The sequence below is a fragment of the Bos indicus genome, chromosome X, assembly GCF_029378745.1.
Source record: "Bos indicus isolate NIAB-ARS_2022 breed Sahiwal x Tharparkar chromosome X, NIAB-ARS_B.indTharparkar_mat_pri_1.0, whole genome shotgun sequence".
Taxonomy (NCBI): domain Eukaryota; kingdom Metazoa; phylum Chordata; class Mammalia; order Artiodactyla; family Bovidae; genus Bos; species Bos indicus.
The window spans coordinates 137,087,934-137,108,261 of NC_091789.1; the positions used below are offsets into that span (position 1 = coordinate 137,087,934).

Here is a 20,328-nt window from a genome sequence, read left to right on the forward strand (position 1 = left end):
AATTTTAGTTCCCACATTTACATTTACCTGGAATGCTGAAATGACCCTGTGAAAACCTTTCTGGATTATTTGTTTCTTGGGAGATAATTCTCCATGGGTGTCTTGCATTTCTGCACACCTGAGCAAAGGCATCAGCAGATTGTCTTTCACAGGATGCTTGTGTAATGAAAAGCCTTACAAGATATAGTGTCTTCCTCCAAAGCAGAGGGCAGATTTGCTTGCTTTCCAGAATAGTAATGAAATTAGTCTCTCCCCAGGGCAGATTTAGTAGTGCTCTCTTATCAAAGATCTGCATTTCCAAGGTTCAGAGTTCCTCACTGCATGTTCAGGCATCACCTGGCCCTCACTGCATCTCTGTGGAAACTGGGCCTTGGGAATCAGTGCAATTGATGTCTGGCTACTGCTATTGTTGGCCTGTGTCTTTTGCCTCTGAGCCAAGAGTCCACCTATTTCATATGACTAGAACACAGAGGACAGGACTGGTACCTGAGAGATTTTATCTCGTTACTCCCAGCCTTTGCTTCCTCTCCTCTCACCTCTCAGCAGATGGGGCAGGGGGCAGAGGGAACCAAAAACTAATAGTAGGCCTGACTTCTTAGAGTTGCCTGAAGATTAGAGATGATACTTGTAAATCATTAAGTGCAGTGTCTGGCACAGAGGAAGTTCAATAAATCATAGCTATTTAATTTTTCTTCTTTCCATTAAAGAGCTTTGGATACATTTCCCCAAGGTTCATCTGAGTATGACTTTGGTTTTCTCTTAATTCGTGGATACTTGTGTCTCCATTGATTTGAGCGATCATTTGAAAATCAGCCCTAACTGACCCTTGGGGAAACATCCATAGATTCTTATATATATAGAAGATAATATGGTGGGATTTCCCTGGTGGTCCAGTGGTTTAGACTCCACACTTCCACTGTGGGCGGGGGTGGGGGAGGGGGCAGGATCCATCCCCGGTCAGAGAAGTAGCATCCCACATGCTGCAGGGCACAGCCAAAAAATAAAAAATGACCAGTGTAGTGCATAGTTTAAGGCAGAAATTCAGTGAGTGTTAGGTACAATGGAGATGATGACAACTGCTGGTGTTACTTTCCCTCCATCCAAACTCATGTATCTAGCATCTTACTCTATTGCTTAGCCCAGCTCTTTTCTACCCATGGCTATACATAAAATTTAAAGTTACAGAAGCAGAAAATATTTTAAAAACTTACATTTAAAATGTGGAAGATTCTGTGTATTTGAAGGGAGGTGTGGAGGGGGTCATTTTTTTTTCTTGTGCTTACTGCTTTATCTGATAAAGCAGATAAGGAAGCAAAATAGTGAAGACAGAAACTAAATGATCTTATATATCAGTAAATGCAGTAAGTAGGCCTTGTTTGGACCTGATTAAACAATCCAAAGTTTTTTGAGATGGGGGTGGGGGAAGAACTGAACATACACTAAGTATAAGAATTATTAGAGATTTATTTTTCATTGTGTTAGGTGTGATAATGGTATTTTTAACAATCCTTATCTGCTAGAGATACACAGAAATATTTATTGGTGAAATGATATGATGTCCAGGGAGTCTTTAACATACTTCAGGAAAAGAAGAATGCAAAAAGGGATAAGAAAGGCAAAATCTTAATTGTTGTTGAAACTGGTTGATGAGTATATGAAAGTCCATTGTAACTATTCTATTTTTTTTTTAATTATTTACTTATTTTTGGCTGTACTGAGTCTTTGTTGCTGTGCATGGGCTTTCTCAAATTGCGGCAGGTGGGGGCTACTCTCACTGCACAGGCTTCTCATGGCAGTGGCTTCTCTTGTTGTGGAACACAGGCTTAGTTGCTCCACAGCATGTGGAATCTTCCCGGACCAGGGATTGAACCTGTGTCCATGCATTATTAGGTGGATTCTTAACCACTGGACAACCAGAGAAGTCCTAACTATTCTACTTTTATGTGTTTGGAAATGATCTTAATAAAAATTTTAAAACAAATAAAAAGAAGCTACATGATTTTAGTTTATTTCAGCTTTACTATTTAACTAGTTACTTAAGTTTCCTTAATCTCTGTGTTTCCTCATCTGTAAATTGTAGAAAATAATAGTGTTAACCTCAAGGACTTGAAGATTAAATGAACTAATACTTCTAAAACAGTTGAGATTTATAGATATATTTCGCTCAGTGATTTCTGACTCTTTGCAGCCTCAGGGAGTATAGCCTGTCATGCTCCTCCATCCATGGAATTTTCCAGTCAACAATACTGGGGCAGGTTGCCATTTCCTACTCCAGGAGATCTTCCCAACCCAGGAATCCAGGGATTGAACCTGTGTCTCTTATGTCTTCTGCATTGGCAGGAGGGTTCTTTACCACTAGTGCCACCTGGAAAGCCCTAAAACACTTAGAACAGTGCTTTTTTCATAGTGAGCACTCAAAAAATGTTCATGAATACACTATTTCCTATTATTTAGGAAGGCAAGAGGGGCTTCCCTGATAGCTCAGTTGGTAAAGAATCTGCCTGCAATGTGGGAGACCTGGGTTGGATCCCTGGGTTGGGAAGATCCCCTGGAGGAGGGAACAGCTACCCACTCCAGTATTCTGGCCCAGAGAATTCCATGGACTGTATAGTCCATGGGGTCGAAGAGTCGGACATGACTGAGTGAATAACACTTGATGTTAATGAGCTTTCCAGGTGGTGCTGGTAGCAAAGAAACCGCCTGCCAATGCAGGAGACGTGGTAGATGAAGGTTCGATCCCTGGGTCAGGAAGATCCCCTGGAGTAGGAAATGGCAACCTGCTCTGGTATTCTTGCCTGGAAAATTCCAGGGGCCTAAGAGCCTAGCAGGCTACAGTCCATGGGGTTGCAAACAGTGGGACAGGACTGAGCAAAATATATTTCAACAGTTCATGGAATTCAGAGCAAAGGAGATGTATTTTGGGGAAAACTCTTCCTTACTTCTTTTGAAATCAGTCACTTTCCATGGTATTATATCAATTCAGATTGAATTTGGCTATAAGAAGTAAATAATAACTAAGTTACAAGGCGTAGTAACTTTTATGACTTCTAGAGTTGGGGAGCTATTGGCATTGGTTTGACAGCTCAGCTATGTCAGGGCCCAAGATGTTGTAATTCCCTAGGCTTTTCCCTCATGGCTACAAGATGCCTGCTACAGCTCCAGGCATTGGACTATAGCCAAGGCAGAAAGAAAGAGGGAAGAGTAGTGGCAGTCTTATCTGTCTATTTTTTCAGGAAATCAAAATCTTTCCTGGAAACTCTTTAAATAAGTGACCATTTCTGTCTCATTGGCCAGCGATATGTTACATGGCACTACTGGTAGCAAAGGAAGCTGAAACAAATCAATTAGTAGTGTTTCCAGTGTATAAGTGTGAAAGCAACAAGTGATAAGGGAAAGGTAGTTGGGTCATCCAATTAATGGTATTGTTTTCAGGTAGTATTTGGACTTGAAAAGTGAGCGTTTGATCTAGCAAATTGCAGACTTATTGAAAGAATAGTCTGACAGATTCTGTGATTATTCATGAAAATCAAAATGTTATTTCTGAAAGGAGCATTTAGTCCATCTCTCATGTTAATAATGTCTGGCATGTTAGACAGTAAATATTTGTTGATTGAAAAAAAAAATAACCTTAGAAATGGAAACATAAAATGGCTCCACCTACTGGGTAATTGTATTAGTTACCTATTGGTATTGTGCTGCTGCTGCTAAGTCACTTCAGTCGTGTCCGACTCTTAGCGACCCCATGGACTGCAGCCTACCAGGCTCCTCCGTCCATGGGATTTTCCAGGCAAGAGTACTGGAGTGGGGTGCCATTGCCTTCTCCCATTGGTATTGTAAGTACCCCCAAATTGGTATTGTAAGTACCCCCAAATTTAGTAACTTAAGAGAATATATACTTACAGTTGACCTTTGAATAAAACAAATTTGAACCACACGAGTCCACTTATATGCAGATTTTTTCCCAATATAATTGGCCCTTCATATCCATGGGTTCCATATCCGTGGATTCAACCAACTGCAGATAATGTAATGACATTTGAGATGTGTGGTTGGTTGTATCTGCAGATGCAGAACCTGTGCATACAGAGGGCCAACTATGGGACTTGAGCATCCAGGGATTTTGATATCAGTGGTGGGTCCTAAAACCAACTCTCCATGAATACCAAAGGACAGTTGTATTGTATCATAGTTTCTGAGGATCAGAAATTGAGAAACTACTTAAGTGGTTCTGGCTCAGAACCTCTCATGAGGTCACAATTAAATTGTCAGCCGGCCAAGAATTCAGTCATCAGAAGACTTCACTGGGGCTGGAAGATCTCATTCCAACTTCACTGGAGTGACAGTTGGTCATAAACCTCTGTTCCTCACCATGTGGGCTGTAGGGGGGGAACCTTTTCCTTCTTCCACTTAGGTTCTTTGGCTGGTATAATAATGGACATGAGACACATTAATTGTACGTGTGGGAGTCTTATGGACATGAGAGGGTCAAAAACAGTCAGGCAATTGAAACTTGTATGCCATCCTGAGGTAAGGAGAAGGGGATATGGGTCTGGGGCTGAAAAGGGGAGGAAGACAGTTTACAGGGAGAGAAGAAATGTCCCTTGAACAGGAAGGAGATCAAACCAGTCAATCCTAAAGGAAATCAATCCTGAATATTCACTGGAAGGACTGATGCTGAAGCTGAAGCTCCAATACTTAGGCCACATACTTTGATGTGAAGAGCCAACTGATTGGAAAAGACTCTGATGCTGGGAAAAATTGAAGGCAGGAGGAGAAGGGGGTGACAGAAGATGAGATGGTTGGATGACATCACCAAATCAATGGACATGAATTGAGTAATTGAAGGACAGGGAAGCCTGACATGCTGTAGTCCAAGGAGTCACAAAGAGTCAGGCACAATTGAGTGACTGAACAACATCAAGAAATGCAATGTTTGGTAAAAAAAAAAGTTTGTCAGGCCACACAGAGACAAATGGGTCACACAGAAGGCTTTGAACAAACAGACTCTGCTGACAGGCGCCACCCCCCTCCACCCCCACCTCAGCTTACCACACCTAACCCAAACTTTATGGGTTATGTAAATTCTTATACGGTGTTAAAGGGGAGGTAAAAAGCTCTTCCTGAGTCTGTTGGACCTTGACTGTCTTCAGTGAAAAACAATCCGCGTGCAGACGGCACGTTCTGGAATGCCCTTGCCCTGAACCCCCTCAGGGGCCCTCCATAGGGCTGCTTGAGTGTTCTCATAACATAGGAACTGACTTCCTTCAGACCGAGTGATCCAAGAGAGCCAGGTAGACAAGCCATAGTGTCTCTTATGGTCTAGCCTCAACAGTGATAAACATTACTTCTGCCATATTCTGTCATTACACAGACCTATCCTGATAGAATGAAGGCAGGGACGATGTAAGAGTGTGAATCCTGGAAGGAAGAGATTGTTGGACACCATCTCGAAGGCTGGCTACCACACTCACAGAGCAATTTAGCTGAGAGATGAGAACTGCAAGCCCAGCTTTTCTGATGATCAGTCTGTGGCCCACATGACATTTCTTTCTCCTAGTAAAGAGAAATTTTTGTTAAAAACAATCATCATTTTAAATCAACCAATAGCTTTCTCTGTGTCTTATATGTGCCCACACAGACACATTGACATGAACACACAAACACATGAATATTTTGCTATGGTTCAATTTCTGTCAGTATTCTTTAGAGAGAAAAAACCAGAGTTCTTGCCTAATGCAACTAAAACCCACAATTGAACAATTAAGAGAGCTGTTTCATCAAAAAGGGTATAGATCTACCATAAGAATTAGGCAGTTGGCTTCCTCTTCCATAAGTGAAATGGAGAACAGTCAAGAAAGCAAAGGAATCGTCTGTAAGATAGACGGGAAGGAAGCAAAAGGTAATTGAAACATTTTTAAATGAAAAGACCAGCTTTTATTTTTTATTGTGGAGCAAACTGAGTTCCCAACCTCTTCTTTCAGTGTGCCTGTATTTGTATAGAGATACAGATTGTTCAAAAATTGCTAACTCTAGTTAAATCTTATTGCTAAAGGAGACCACCAGGGCTTCCCTGGTGGCTCAGACGGTAAAGAATCCGCCTGCAATGTGGGAGAGCTGGGTTCAATCCCTGGGTTGGGAAGATCCCCTGGAGAAGGGAACAGCTACTCACTCCAGTATTCTTGCTTGGAGAATCCCCATGGACAGAGGAGCCTGGCAGGCTACAGTCCATAAGGTCGCAAAGAGTCAGACACGACTGAGTGACTAAGCACAGCACACAAAGGAGACCACATTGAATTTCAACTTATTATAATGATATTATTTTCCAAGTATATCTTTTTTTTTGAGGACACATTCCACATTTTATTTACAATTTAAGACTAACTTTAATCTCAAAATCACATATCCATGCACTTATTTACTTTTTGTTGATTTTACTTACACGTAAATGCATGGTTTGTCCAACAAAGACTGTAAACAAATGTTTACCACGTCTGTTACATGGAACACAGGAACAGCTTGTGGCCGAAATTTATCCACCTCCCCCACAACATTTTATTTTTTATTATAAATACAGGTATCACAACAATCCTGAACATATTTTTGATATTACTAGTAGTCAGCACCAATACCGATTCAAAAATTAACACAATTTGTGACAGTGTTTGTTGTACCTACTACTTTAAACGATTTCAACTGAAGCTCCTTCACTCAGCAAGATGGACAGAACACACCATTCTGGGCTTCCTTCTTGAACTTTCTCTTCAGAAACATACCTGCCTGCACAGCCATCTGACACTTCTCACCATGCTCCCACCTGCAAACCTGAGTTCCCCTTGAGTACTCCAGGTTCACGCTTAAATGATGCTGCCTTAACAAGAAAGAAACTCTGCTCAATTTTCCTCTTGTTACCATTGTCTACTCTTTTTTGTCCTTCTTCAAGTTCTTCCAACAAGTGAAAATTACAAGGAACTGTAAAGCCTGTGGAGACCGCCATCTTCTCCTGCACCCTGACCTCCTAAAGTATCTTATAGCAAGTATAAATTTGTTTTCAGAATGACCAGTCCTTTAGAACTTGCAGAAATAAGCAGTTTTAAATTTTTATCCATTCTAGTTTTGGAGCTAAAAATAACAGTAAGAATTTGCATGATTTTAATAGTGTCCTTTTGTTCCTATCTCTCTGAAGTCCCTGAAAACCACTTTCTGGGTTCAGTTCAGTTCAGTTGCTCAGTCGTGTCCAGCTCTCTGTGACCCCATGAACCGCAGCACACCAGGCCTCCCTGTCCATCACCAACTCCCGGAGTCCACCAAACCCATGTCCATCGAGTCGGTGATGCCATCTAACCATCTCATCCTCTGTCCTCCTCTTCTCCTCCTGCCCTCAATCTTTCCCAGCATCAGGGCCTTTTCAAATGAGTCAGCTCTTTGCATGAGGTGGCCAAAGTATTGGAGTTTCCGCTTCAGCATCAATCCTTCCAATGAATACTCAGGACTGATCTCCTTTAGGATAAACTGGTTAGATCTCCTTGCAGTTCAAGGGACTCTCAAGAGTCTTCTGCAACACCACAGTTCAAAAGCATCGATTTTTCTGCGCTCAGATTTCTTTATAGTCCAACTCTCACATCCATACATGACCATTGGAAAAACCATAGCCTTGACTAGACGGACCTTTGTTGGCAAAGTCATGTCTCTACTTTTTAATATGCTGTCTAGGTTGGTCATAACTTTCCTTCCAAGGAGTAAGCGTCTTTTAATTTCATGCCTGCAATCACCATCTGCAGTGATTTTGGAGCCCAGAAAAATAAAGTCAGCCACTGTTTCCACTGTTTCGCCATCTATTTGCCATGAAGTGATGGGACCAGATGCCATGATCTTCATTTTCTGAATGTTGAGTTTTAAGCCAACTTTTTCACTCTCCTCTTCCTTTTTCATCAAGAGGCTCTTTAGTTCTTCTTCACTTTCTGCCATAAGGGTGGTGTCATCTGCATATCTGAGGTTATTGATATTTCTCCTGGGAATCTTGATTCCAGCTTGTGCTTCCTCCAGCCCAGTGTTTCTCATGATGTACCCTACATATAAGTTAACTAAGCAGGGTGACAATATACAGCCTTGACGTACTCCTTTTCCTATTTGGAACCAGGCTGTTGTTCCATGTCCAGTTCTAACTCTTGCTTCCTGACCTGCATACAGGTTTCTCAAGAGTCAGGTCAGGTGGTCTGGTATTCCCATCTCTTTCAGAATTTTCCACAGTTGATTGTGATCCACACAGTCAAAGGCTTTGGCATAGTCAATAAAGCAGAAGTAGATGTTTTTCTGGAACTCTCTTGCTTTTTCCATGATCCAACAGATGTTGCCAATTTGATCTCTGGTTCCTCTGCCTTTTCTAAAACCAGTTTGAACATCTGGAAGTTCATGGTTCACGTATTGCTGAAGCCTGGCTTGGAGATTTTTAAGCATTACTTTAGTAGCGTGTGAGATGAGTGCAATTGTGCGGTAGTTTGAGCATTCTTTGGCATTGCCTTTCTTTGGGATTGGAATGAAAACTGACCTTTTCCAGTCCTATGGCCACTGCTGAATTTTCTAAATTTGCTGGCATATTGAGTGCAACACTTTCACAGGATCGTCTTTCAGGATGTATGTCAATAATTTGACACCTCTGGAATAATGAAGGAGGAAGGAACAAAGAAGACTCTTTTGGTCTGGCTTCTTCCTTATAGAAATAAACATTTCAATTACCTTCAGTTAAAATTGAAATGGGTTCCTTTGGGGATCATATATTTATGTTTTTAAAACAAGTGTACAAATCTTACTGAATATAGCTACTCATTGGTTTAATCTGAGTATATGAACTGGATCACACTCCAGGGCCAATTTTTTTTTAAGTCATTGAAAATACCACTTTTTGAAACAGAAAGGAAACTAACATTTCTGGATCAGAAAATAGGGAGTTAAAGACTGTGCCAGGTGATGTTGATGTTTTCAGGTAGGATCCCAGTTTACAGAACTGAGGTACAGAAAACTTAACTTTCTCACTTGATCAGTGACTATTTGTTGAGCTCTTGCTGTAAGTGATATGTACTGTACTAAATGGCAGAAACACAGTGATAAATAAGACTAGGCCACACAGCCTGTGAGTGGAAAAGGTATGAGTAGAAGGTTTCAAAGTCCAGTGTCTTTTGATTCCACCTCTGAGTACTTAGATGTGAAGACCCATGACACACAGAAGAACATATGATTGGTCATGGAGAGGTTGATATTGGGGACATGCTAACATTGAGTGCTGGCTTTTTGTAGGGCATGAGGCAAAAAGTTTGCCATGTTTTAGTGCGTATAACACTCAAAACCACCCTTTGAATTGGATATTAGTATTTTATTAATCCATGGAAAGTGGAGGCACAGAGGGGCTCAGATTGTTGCTCATGGTTGCTCAGATATTCAGGAATGGAAAATATGAGTCAAAGAGGGAGGGTCTACTTCCAGCAGGAAGGGTCAGAGAAAGCTTTTATGGAGGAGGAAAATATCTGCTCTGCCAAAAAATGGCAAAGATCTGGGACACACTTTATTCCTTCTTCTTTCTGTGGTGATGGTCAACTCCACTGAATCAGTCCTGGCACCTTTTCCCATTATGCTGGGACATGGTTTCAGAAATCTCTCAACATAAACTCCAGGCAGCCACCACCAGCCAACTAGAGACTGTACCTGAGAGAAACCATATTTTCCACTCATAGCAAGCATTTCTTAATGTTTTTGATTGTCCAGCATCCATTTCATCTGTCTCATATTATTTGGATTTCTTTTGAGGGAGTTAGGTTTTTGCATAGTGTAGTCTTGGTGGGAGAGCAATTCCAGATGCCAACAAGTTTTTACAGAAGCCAAGAGGACAAGGCAGGATAAAAGTATTAATATATAACCTGAGCTTGGCTGATGGGAAGTTATTTTCTGGGACTTTAACTCAAGGGCAGGAAGGAATGGTGTGCTAAACAGGCTTTGTTTGATTTAAGACGATGACTGTGGTTTTTGCTTCCTAATCCTCTGGGATTCTTTTGGTTCCTGTCCATTCTCAAGACCTGTCATTTCTGTAAGCATCGACAGCCCTCCAGCAAGTTGCCTTATGTTGAGGTCAACCAAATTTGGTTTCTGTTCCTTGCAAATATGGAAGCCTGATTGATACACAATCGGTTCATTGTCACTGCTGACCCTGACTAACTGTAATATCATCACCTGAAATTAATAAAAACAAAACAAAGCTCTCTTCTTACTTGACTCAAATTCACACTGTTGATTTGAATTTTACACTCTTAAGATAATTGCTGGGGCAGTCTCAGCTTGGAGTTAACCTCTACTTTCCAGCTTTTTCCATTTTCATGGTATTATTTTTATGCCTTTACTTATGAACTTGGGCTTTGAAACTCACTGGGCTTATTAATTCACTCAGGTAGGCTGAGCTGTCTTTTCCAAACCATCAGCATTTTCAAATAATTGAATCTTTCCCAAGTGTCCCATTATTGGCTTCAGGATGCAAGTACCCAGCAGGAGCAAGTTGTCCCTTTGATTGGGAAGCTCCTCTGGACATCCTGGCCAGGAGGCGTCCATACTGCTCTGCTTCAGTTATGGAGAACTGATTTTCCTCTTTCCTATGAGTGCATGTCTGTTCCTCTACTTAAGGTTTATTCCTTTTCATCTCATTTTTCCTCCCCTGGCTCTCAGTGTCCCAGGGACTCAGAGCATGGATGAGAAGCATTGGCATCACTCAGGAAAGGAAGAGTCTCAGGCCTCACCCCAGACCTACTCATTCAGAATCTACAGTTGAACAAAATCCCCAGGTAACTTACATGCACATTGAGTTGAGAAGCACTGCTCTAGAGGAGGCCCTAAGTGACTTGGCAGATACTGTATTCTAGACAATTTACGTTCCAACCAGTGTGTTCAAAGCTCTGCATTGACTAGTCATTCCACTTATGATCTAACTCTGGAGGCTGGGAAGCTAAGAACTTGTATCTCCAGCCCCCTTTCCAGCTAATGTGGGAGCCATGCTTTAGTCTTCACCAAATCAGACATAAGCAGAGTCCGCTGTGCTGTTGCTTCTGCCTCCCCCTTACTACTTGGAAAACCTCTGATGCTTAGAGTGCCAGCCCTGTTGCTAAGAATGGGAGAGACCAAAGGAGCCTCTATTCTCTTGCCATCTATGAGCTGCTGAGCCATCCCCCATTACCTTCTCCTAATATTCTTGGTGCCTGAAATAAACACATCCCTATTTGGGTGAACTATAAAAGTAAAACACTGGCTTCCCCAGGTTGTCTGATTAAGCACCAAAGTCCTTTGGAAACATGTTTAGATTTTGATTTAAATTTAAATTTTGGCTTTCAACCTTGAGGCTCTGAGCCATTTCCAAGGAAACAGTGGAGTTTAGTGGTGAGAAGCAAACCTGTGGAGTTGAACATGCTCCCATATGCTCAGGAGGGCTTTATGTTTGGTTTAATGCTCTGTTGTTGTAATCTTAAAATTCTTAATTCTTGAAATGATGTAGGTGATTAAGGTGACAAACTGACACCAACCTGGTTCCAATTTATCTTATGAACTGAGTTGGGAGAGAATTAGTAGCAGAATTTAGACTTCTTACTATTTGGCTCAACATTACTTAAGTTGCATTGTGGAAATTTTTTTAGTTTTATTTTACTGCTTAACAGTGTTTCAAAGGAGACCCTGCTTTCAAACCTTAGTCAAGTCACAGAAAGGCTATGCATTTACCAGAACTTTGAGATTCAAGGAACAACTTTGTCCTGAGATTATTGCTGCTGAGGCCAAGTATGCTTAATATTAAACATAAATATATTACATATGTAAATACATAAATATTTTGGTAAATATATGTGAGAAATGAATACGAAATATTCATAACAGCTTCAGGGACTGGGAGTCAAATTTCGTCATCCATGACAAAGAAAGCAGAACTCTCTGAAGCCCCAGTGACAGTGCTGAGGAGCATCACGCAGCTGCTAGAGAGGAGCATGTCACAGAGAAGACCGAAGTCATCCCAGCCATCATCTTGATACCTGACGACAGCAGGAAGGCCCGAAGCCAGAAGAAAAATCAGCATAACAAGAATTCCCGTAGGTATTTGTAACTCTGCTGCCAAATTGATTTTATAGTATTGACAGCAGAAATTGAACAAGGGCTCATTTATAGACTAGTTGGTCTTTATAGACCACTTTCCGATGTCTGCATCTCTGAAATCCTTCATCGTGCACCTAATGACAATTTCTAGATGGATATTATAGCAATTTGCTGGACTAATCAGGCACTTGGGTCTTGATGGACACGTTCACACCCACTGAAATACAGTACACGTGATCTTGTGGTGTTGGCTTTTCAGAGCCCAGGCAATGCCAGGCTTTGCCAAAATCTTTCGAAAAATTTTTGAGTTAAGAGGTTACTCTAGAGAGGGAGGAGAGAACAATGAGATGAAAAGTAAAATTCGGGTATTCCATACTTTAATTTTTGAAAGGAAAGATATGATTTTTGTCAGGCAGTCAAGCACTCTGGCTCGGAGCCAGGCTCTGTATGCTGAGTGGTGGTGGGAGGTGCATCACCCAGAGACTCCCAGGTCCCCTGGCTCTGGGCAGCTGGGTGTGGGTGCCTGATGTGGAGGGGAGATGGGCGATTCCCATGGGTGTGTCAACAGTGATTCTGGCTGAGGTGCTAACGTGGATCCCTAAGGAAAGGAAGAAGAGATTCTTGTGTAGTGCAAAGGCCCTCCAGACTGGCTGGGGGTTTGACGTGTTTATGTGAAGAAATAAGAGGATACGAAAGAGGAATCCCCTTCTCTCCTCACCAGAGAAGGTAAGACAGCTGTAGGAGTGGTGGGCACAGGTGCAGGGGCGGCGGGAAGGCTCACTGACAGGGTTAGAGGGGACTGAGGCTGGTGGGCAGACTTGGGGAGATCCCTCCAAACCCTGTGGCAGCTGTGCTTGGAAGGCGGTGTGATCCAAGTAGGAAGAATTGGGGGTCAAACAGAAAAGGATGTTGCTCCAGAAGCCAAGTGGCAGAGGACAGTTAAGAGCCAAACAGAAACCACTTAGCCTTGGACATGCAGGGGAAAGGCAGGCTTTTGGGGAACTGTCATCTGGTGACAAGGAGTGGACTTGAAGGTTTAGACCTTTGAACAAAGGGACATAGTGGTTGGGACTTAGCCACTTGTGTCCAGACTGTGGCCCAAATGTTTGTAAAAATTAATTTACTTTTATATAATGTTTTATTATAATGTAGTTTGATTCACAAGAAATTGCAAAAATAGTACCAGAGTTTCCTTGTACCATTCAGCCAGTTTTCCTTATGAGATCATAGGAATAGAAGTTCTTTTAAAAAAGATATTATCTTGCATAACCATAGTACCTGTCTTAGTTCTTTCAGGATGCTATAACAAAGGACCATAGACTGTGTGGCCCATAAATGACAGAAATTTATTTCTACTAGCTCTGGAGGATGGAAGTCTGAGGTCAGGGTGCCAGCCTGGTCAGGTTTGGGTGAAGGCCCTCTGGCAGCCTTCAGCTGCTTAGTTAGCTTTCTTGATGTCTTCTCTTATTCATCCATCCATCTGTCCATCTAGTGCTGCCAAAATAACTGTCCTATAACACTGCTTATATTAGGCTAGTCTTCTGCTCAAAAAGCTGTAAAAGCTTTCTGTTGTTTCAAGGAACAAGACTCCCAATGCTGGAGCAGGTGATCTCTGAAAGGGTGCATTTGATCTAAAGGGCAAATTCAAGCAAGTAGTCTCTACAAGGACACACTCACCTTAACTGATAGCCCCTTGAAACTCGGGGCCATATTTAGCTCAGTATTTTGCATTCTTAATTTGGGTTCCACAACAAATAGACCTGAAGACAAGGACTGAGTGCTAGTAGTTAATGTGTGAGGTCTTCCCAGGAAGCACCAGTAGGAGTGTGGGGAAATGAGATGGGGAAAGTAGGGAAGTCATTTGCAGGGTGTGGTATCAAAACATTAAACTAAGGGAAATGTGAGCTTAATCCCAGTCTGGGGAATGGTGGTTGACAGTAGAGATTATGGAGCTCGGTGTCATCCCACCCAAAGGGTGAGATGGCTGGAGTCGTACCCACCAACTCATGTCAGCCGGTGATTGAAGGCTGCTCCTGTATCGCTAGCCTGCTCTATAGTTTCAGCCTGGACATGGGCAGTGCAAGCTTCAACAGCTGGAGAAAGTCCCCTGGCAAAATGCTGCAGGCATTTACAGCTGGAAGCTTAGCCTATGTGCACTGTGGGCAGGGCACCAATGGCAGTTACTACACGGAAGTTCCTTTATCCCTCATGCACTGGGGAAGACTCTCGGAATTCAAAGATGTTTGTGATCATTTCTTTGTCTTTGGGGCACTCATACCCTGGACAGAAAATGGCAACAGAGTGTGGCCATGGCTGGAGTTGGGGTATACACTGTAAGAAAACAAAGGAAAGTAAAATCAACTCTGCTTGGGGTCAGTAAGGACCATCTCAGAAAGGAAGAGACGTATGCAGTTTTTTTGTTTTTGTTTTTTTAATTTTATTTCATTTGGCAGGGCGAAGTCTTAGTTGTGGCATGTGGGATGTTTGATCTTCACTGTGGCTTGTGAAATATTTAGTTGTGGCATGTGGAATTTAGTTCCCTGACCAGGAATCGAACCTGCCTTGGGAGCGCAGTCTTAGCCACTGGACCACCAGGGAAGTCCGTGTACTGGTTCTTAATGAGATCAAGGTAAGTACGATTTTGCCAGGATGCCAGGGGAGGGGTGGGGAGGGTGGGGGTGGGGAGGTAGGAAGAAGAGCATTCTAGGTGGAGGGAATAATAAATGACAAAGTAAGACGTAGAGTAATGACCTATTCTGGAAAGAATGGCTATTCTTTAATAATTAGAGCTTGGAAAGCATGGAGGGACAGGGTGTGATGGAAATGAATGTTGAAAGATATGTTGGAACCAGTTTGTAAAAGCCTTCTTTGCCATGCGTTTGGTACTGCAACTTCAGAATCACATTGGTTTTACAGATTGCCAAGAAAAGTTTTAAGGAATTCCAATTTGCAGTGACAGGCAAGAGTGGTTTCCTTTTATAAAAAAAGCTATGACTATACATTAAACTTAAAAATATTATGAAACTGAGATTCTATACTTAGGCTTATATAGGGAAACATATTTTTTTTCCATAAAATTTTTTTATTTACAGTAGAATTTCTACCTGTATCTTGCCTAAGCCAAGAGCAGGAATTTCTTTCTGTCCCAGTTACTATATTTGGTACCACTGCCTTTATTAAGTTTTTTAAAAAACTTTTATTTATTTACACTTGTTTGTTTATTTACTTTGCTGGGTCTTCGTTGCTGTGGGTTTTCTCTGGTTGCAGCGAATGGGGGCTCCTTTCTAGTTGTGGTGCGAGGGCTTCTCATTGCGGCGGCTTCTTCTGTTGTGGAGCACAGGTTCCAGGGCGTATGGGCTTCAGCAGTTGCAGCTTGTGGGCTTAGTTGTCCCATGGCATGTGGAATCCTCCTGGACCAGGGATCAAACCCGTGTCCCTTGCATTGGCAGGCGGATTCATAACCACTGGACCACCAGGGAAGTCCTGGTACCATTGCCTTTAAAATATTGTGTCTCAAACTCCAGCTAGGATAATTTCCATGTGTGGATGTTAGCACTGATGTTTTAAATAATACCAAAGGTGGGGCTACTCTGGTGGCTCAGATGGTATAGAATCTGCCTGTGATGCAGTATACGTGGGTTTGATCCCTGGCTCAGGAAGATGCCCTGGAGTAGGAAATGGCAACCCACTCCAGTATTCTTCCCTGGGAAATCCCATGGACAGAGGAGCCTGGCGGGCTACAGTCCACGGGGCCGCAAAGAGTCAGAGAAGACTTAGTGACTAAACAATAACAATACCAAAGGTCATCAGTTATCCTTCTGAGATCCAGATAAATTGCCTCTGGTGGCAGTGCTAGCATCTATTATCCTTTTCTACCAATATAAAAAGCAATGTGATTTTTTTTTTTAAAAGATTTATCCCTTAGATGTAACTGTTGACAGCCACTTTATTTGCTACACTCTTCAACTTACATTCATCTCATTCTTTAGTAAAAGTAAACAGAAGTGCTGTGCAATGTATAGAAAGGCAGCCACAAAGAAGCCTCATGAGGTTTCATCCATTTTAAGATCTTACTCAACACAGATAAGTCATTAGCAGTTGAGACTCCGCTGCCTGAGGAAGGACCACTTTGTTTTTCCAACTATTCACCCATTTTATAATTGAATTGATTCCAGGTTCCATTTAGACTAATCTTCATATGAAATGCAATGGTTTGGATTATTCTGATCAATGTCAGTAATGAGGCAATTACATTTTTATTAAAAAAAAAAAAAAAGGTGGTATTTTGGAACAATGTCTCCTTTGCTGCTGCTGCAGTGCCTCTTAGCTGTGCTTATCTAGAGGAATATATTATGGCTTCAGGAAAGAGCTGCCAAAAACTGAGGCGGGATATTGCATTTCTTGGTTCTGTACTTAAGGAAACCAGCTATTTTCTTCTCTCTCTTTTCCCCAAGGGTGTCTTAGTTAGAAATTAATGTGATTCATTTTCAGTAGAAGAGGGGCTGGAAGATGGCCTTGGGTATAACAACATCAAAGCATGTGATAAATAACACAAAGCCAGAGAAAAATACATTTAGGAGGCCATTTTGGACTTGATTGGTTAAAAACTGACAAGTCCTTTCCCTAATGCTTGGCTTTGAACCATGAGGGAAATATAAAAAGCAAGAGGGAGAAGGTTACTTAGCCAAACCTAGAAGGGACTTTGCAAAGTTTGTGTGTCGGATAAAGGTCCTTCCCCAAATGCCTGAGCTTGTGTTAGCACATTCTGTTCAGCAACACATCTGGGAAAGCATGACACTGAGGGCCAGTGCTTTCAGTGGGGAAGCGCTTACAATAACATGCAGGCACCCATCGTGCAAACAATAGGGCCCCTTGTTTGGAAACATTGAAGCCTGTGCCCCTTCACTGCTCTGATCCGTGCAGAGATTATGAAAGGGGTTTTGAAAGGCAGCTTTTTGCCCCCTGAATCCATTCTCCTTTCCCAGGTGGTAGAATCTACACCCCAAGATCCCCTTGCAATTAGGTGTGTCCACGGGACCAAGTTCTCCTCAAAGCTGTTTGAAAATGTGCAGCTTCCAACTCCTTTGCTGGGTCCTCTTTGTGCCGGCCATAATGCCAGACTTACTGCAGCCTGGCTTTGACCATGCAGATAAGAACTATGCCCTGGGGGTCTTGGAGTCACAGATGGAGGGACCCATGAGTCTTAAAGGACTTCATTCCCAGGATCCCTGGAGTCCTAGGATAATTAAAGGAGGACAAGGACCAATTCAATGGGAAGATTAGAAGAACCCTCACACAACCATTAGGCTGCATAGGAACCACATAATAACCGAATCCTGTCTCCAAGGTGTGGGTCCTTTATGGAGGCCTGGTGAGTAGTCAAGAATCTTCCAAACCAGCCTAACATTAAGCTTCTTCCACAGTGCATGACAGGGGACTGGAAGAACCCTGTAGGGATGTATGATAATTCACCCAATGCTGCAAACAATGATTCAGCTCATCTCCCATCTTCTCTTAGCGTGCTCTTGGCATCTCATGATCTCCAGCATATGAAGAATCTGGACTATTTTAGATATATTGGGCCTTAGGGTCTTCCACCACGTCCGTAATTTGTAGATAAGCAGGCAAATACTCAGATGTACGTAAATATTAAACTTCTTGAGAAAAGGGAAAAAAGTTGATGGAAGTAACCACCAGGTAACTCTCTTTTCTAGAAGTACAGACTGAAGAGCAGTAGCCGTGCTTGAAACAGGATGGGACACATGAACATGTGTCCTGATTCTGGAACACCTGTGTTCTTCCAAAGCACAGGATACTCCTCTGATGCCATTGATGTTGTCATAGGCCAAATCTTCAGTTTTTTCATCTTGCTTGATATTATGCAGATAGAGTAAAAGATGGGATCATAGCACTGTTTTGAGGTGAAAATTTTAAAAGTGGAATTTTGATTGGAATTGCATTAAATATAAATCATTTTGGGAAGAATTGACATCTTAATAACATTCTGTCATGACAACCAGGAGTATGGCACAATTTTATATATTTATCTCTGTCTTTAGATGTCTTAGTAAAAGTTTATAATCGGAGTTTTGCATATTAAATAAATGCACAGTTTGTTTTTGTTGCTCTTGTGGGTGTGATGTTTTTTAAGCATTTATTCTACTTGGTTACTTTGGGGAAGGAAAACTATTTCTGTATATTTACCTTGTGTGTAGCCACTGTACTGAACTTTCTTATTAATTTAAATAATTGTAAGTGGGTTTTATTTTTTATTATTTATATTGTTATTGAAGTATAGTTGATTTACAATGTTGTATTTTTTTATTTACATTTATTTATTTTAATTAGAGTTGTATTAATTTCCACTATATAGCAAAGAGATTCAGTTATATATACATTCTTTTCATTCTTTTCCATTATGGTTTAGCATAGGATACTGAATGTAGTTCTCTATACTATACAGTCGGACCTTGTTGTTTATCCATTCCATATATGATAGTTTGTATCTCCTAACTCCAACCTCCCACTCCACCCCCTTCCCCCTTGGCAAACACAGGTTCTCTGTGTCCTTGAATCTGTTTCTATCTTGTAGATATTCTGTGAGAATCGTGTTGATGTACGAATATTTTTGGGAGAAGGTGAGCTTCATGTCCTACTACTCCACCATACTGATTACTCCTCCAAGTGGATTTTGTTTTGAAAATGTATTGTTTTTTTAATATTCTTTTTGATTTCTCATTGTTAGTGTATGGAAACACTATTTACTTTTGAGTGTTGATTTTGCATCCTGTAACTTTACTGAATTTGTTTATTAGTTCTAACAGTTCTTTTGGTAGTCTATAGAGCAAATAGAGACAATTTCACTTCTTCCTTTCCTATTTGGATGCCTTCTACTTCATTTTCTCATCTAAGGGCTCTGGTTAGGACTTTTAAAAGTGGGGAGTGGGCATCCAAGTCTTGTTCCTGATCTTAGAGGAAAAGTTTTCAACTTTTCACCATTCATTATGATGTTAACTGTGGGCTTGTCATATATGACCCTTGTTATGTTGAGGTACATTCCTTCTATACCTATGGAGAATTTTTTATTATGAAAGTATGTTGAATTTTGTCAAATAATTTTTCTGCATCCATTGAGACAATCATAGGATTTTTTCCCTTCATTTTGTTAATGTGGTATATCACATTCATTGATTTGCATGTGTTTAACCATTCTTGCATCCCACGGATAAATCCCACTTGACCATGGTATATGATTCTTTGAAAGCACTGGTTGAGTTTGGTTTGCTAATATTTTGTTGAGGATTTTTACATCTATGTTCATCAGAGATACTGCTCTGTAATTTTCTTGTAGTTTCACATGAATCCTTATTAAGATGAATTCTGGAGAAGTCAGAGTGAGAGTAGGAGGTGATGTGATGATGGAAGCAGAGATTGGGTGATGCATTTTAAAGATTCAGGAAGAGGCCAGAAGGCAAAGAATACTGATGTCCACTAGAAGGTTGGAGGAAGAGAAGGAGTGGATTCTCCCTGGAGATTCCAGAAGGAACCAGCCCTGCAGCACCTTGGCATTAGCCCAGTGAAACTGACTTTGAATTTCTTGCCTCCAAAACAGGAGAATAAGCTATTATATTTGTTACAACAGCAATAGAAAACTAATACACTTCCTTGCTCCCTACGGATTTCTATCTCTTAAAAAGTACTTGCAATCTCAACATGTCCTTCTGGGGGAATCTAAACTATAATACTCACCATCTTTGCTCTACTAGCCGCCCCCTTCTTACCACTCCAGGCAAAGTCCACAGTGTCTTTTTTCTGGACAGTTGCTGGCTGGAGTCTCTACCAGCAAATACTGAAATATTAAACCTGCTACCAACATGCAGCCATATTTATTGATTTAATTGGAGGTTATGCTTTCAGTACTCGTCACTCACTAAGACAGTGTGACAGGAGAAATGTTTACATGAAGTTAAGTCACTCTTGGAAGTTCAACATGATTTGGCATTCATTAATGTCATTTGATTAAAACTTTCATTTTCTTCACAATGATTTTGAAGATTTTTACTCATCAAGTAAATATATTGTAGTAAGAAAGCGAAGTAAACATCTATTGTATTTGGGAATTACTTACAGAGATAGAATCAATTATATCTGGGTTGAGTGGAAAGGAATAGTAAGGGGTATAAGGGCTTCCCTGGTGGCTCAGACGGTAAAGAATCC

At 41.3% G+C, this 20,328-nt stretch overlaps 1 pseudogene; it reads left to right on the forward strand.

Annotated features, from left to right (window-relative positions):
- LOC109555043 (dual specificity protein phosphatase 18-like) overlaps nt 1-20,328 on the forward strand; it is a 226,765-nt pseudogene that overhangs the window by 193,044 nt on the left and 13,393 nt on the right.